Source organism: Pangasianodon hypophthalmus, chromosome 19, assembly GCF_027358585.1.
Source record: "Pangasianodon hypophthalmus isolate fPanHyp1 chromosome 19, fPanHyp1.pri, whole genome shotgun sequence".
Lineage (NCBI taxonomy): Eukaryota > Metazoa > Chordata > Actinopteri > Siluriformes > Pangasiidae > Pangasianodon > Pangasianodon hypophthalmus.
In genome coordinates, this window is record NC_069728.1 from 673,494 (window position 1) to 675,993 (window position 2,500).

Here is a 2,500-nt window from a genome sequence, read left to right on the forward strand (position 1 = left end):
CTCGCGGTCGGCCGAGCGGCGGGGTAGGACGGGCCCCGGTTCTGCCACCCCGGCGTAAGAGTGGGGACTTTGTTTCTGCAAAGGCGGCTCCGGAGGGCGGCCGCGGCGGCGGGCGGGCGCGCCGCTCCCAGCCGCCGAAAGAGCTCCTTCTGGGCTTTCCAACGACACCAGCCCCGCGCCTCTAGGCCCTACGGTTCCGGAGATATGGGCCGCGGGGGAAAAGGCGCGTTTCAGCCCGAAAAGGGAGCTCCGTCTCGGGCAGGAAGGGCCGCCGCAGCCGCCGCGGAGCTCCGGCGACTTTGCGAGAAAAAATGACAAAGTCCAGAGTGCTTGGCCCCCGTGAGTCGCTACTGCCTCCTGAAATCCCGACGGCACCCCTCTGCACACCCACTGGCGCAACCGTACCCTCCGTGCAGCGGGGAAGCCGCCCGGGAAGCCCGGGACGAGCGCTCGCGGTCGGCCGAGCGGCGGGGTAGGACGGGCCCCGGTTCTGCCACCCCGGCGTAAGAGTGGGGACTTTGTTTCTGCAAAGGCGGCTCCGGAGGGCGGCCGCGGCGGCGGGCGGGCGCGCCGCTCCCAGCCGCCGAAAGAGCTCCTTCTGGGCTTTCCAACGACACCAGCCCCGCGCCTCTAGGCCCTACGGTTCCGGAGATATGGGCCGCGGGGGAAAAGGCGCGTTTCAGCCCGAAAAGGGAGCTCCGTCTCGGGCAGGAAGGGCCGCCGCAGCCGCCGCGGAGCTCCGGCGACTTTGCGAGAAAAAATGACAAAGTCCAGAGTGCTTGGCCCCCGTGAGTCGCTACTGCCTCCTGAAATCCCGACGGCACCCCTCTGCACACCCACTGGCGCAACCGTACCTCCGTGCAGCGGGGAAGCCGCCCGGGAAGCCCGGGACGAGCGCTCGCGGTCGGCCGAGCGGCGGGGTAGGACGGGCCCCGGTTCTGCCACCCCGGCGTAAGAGTGGGGACTTTGTTTCTGCAAAGGCGGCTGCGGAGGGCGGCGGCGGCGGCGGGCGGGCGCGCCGCTCCCACCCGCTGAAAGAGCTCCTTCTGGGCTTTCCAACGACACCAGCCCCGCGCCTCTAGGCCCTACGGTTCCGGAGATATGGGCCGCGGGGGGAAAAGGCGCGTTTCAGGCCGAAAAGGGAGCCCCGTCTCGGGGAGGGGGGGGCGGCGGACGGGCGCGCCGCTCCCGCGCGCTGAAAGAGCTCCTTCTGGGCTTTCCAACGACACCAGCCCCGCGCCTCTAGGCCCTACGGTTCCGGAGATATGGGCCGCGGGGGGAAAAGGCGCGTTTCAGCCCGAAAAGGGAGCTCCGTCTCGGGCAGGAATGGCCGCCTCCGCCGCCGCCGCGGAGCTCCGGCGACTTTGCGAGAAAATGACAAAGTCCAGAGTGCTTGGCCCCCGTGAGTCGCTACTGCCTCCTGAAATCCCGACGGCACCCCTCTGAAGACCCACTGGCGCAACCGTACCTCCAGCCGGGGGGAAATCCCGACTCGTGGCCGACCGAGGGCGCTCCCAAGTCGGCCGGCTCGAGCTCCTCGACCGCGGGACGGCTCCCCGGTTCGTCCACCCCGGCGTAAAAGTGGGACTTTGAAATTTTTTCGAAAAGTAGCGTCGGTTATACCAGGGGCCAGGCACTTTTAGGCTGATAACTCGAGATGGGCTGGCGCAAATTTCGTCAGACTTTGCACGGACCTTCGGGCGGACGGTACGGACCGAGGGAGCCCGCCCCCGCCCCGGTGGGGCCCCGCGGCGCCGGGAAACGGGGGTCTGAGGGGGCCCGACATTTAAAAATTCATAACTTTGCGAGCGAGCCGCCTATCTTCGCCAAACTCCGGAGGCTCGTAGAAGCCTCCGAGACGCGTCCAACGAGCCATGGCACGCGGCGCTGGGCCTTCCCGGGGCCGAGTAATAGAGCGCGGAATTCCGAAAAAAGTGGCCGGCCCGAGGCGCTCCTAGGTCGGCCGCCTCCGCCGCCTCGACCGCGCTCCGGTTCTCCCAGCTCCGGTTCTGCCACCCCGGCGTAAAACGGCCTCTGCCGCTTTGGAGCTCGATAACTCGGCAGCCGCGCGGCCCATCGACGCCAAACTTTAACGGGACCTCGAGGACCCTTGCCCGCAACGGACCGGACCGGCCCCGAGGCGCTGGGACCCCGCGGGCCCGAGGAACGGGGCCCTCCGCGGAGACCGAAACTCAAAGAGGCGTAACTTTGCGAGCGAGCCGCCAATCTTCACCAAACTCTAGGGGGGCCTAGAGCACTCCGAGACGAGTCCAACGAGCCCTCGCTCGAGGCTCTGGCACTTTCCCGGGCCGAGAAATAGAGCGCGGAAATCCGAAAAAAAGTGGCCGGCACGAGGCGCTCCCAGGTCGGCCGCCTCCGCCGCCTCGCCCGCGCTGCGGTTCTCCCGGCTCCGGGGGGAAAAAAAGGCGCACTTGAACTTTGGAGCTCGATAACTCGGCAGCCGCGCGGCGCATCGACGCCAAACTTTAAAGGCACGTCC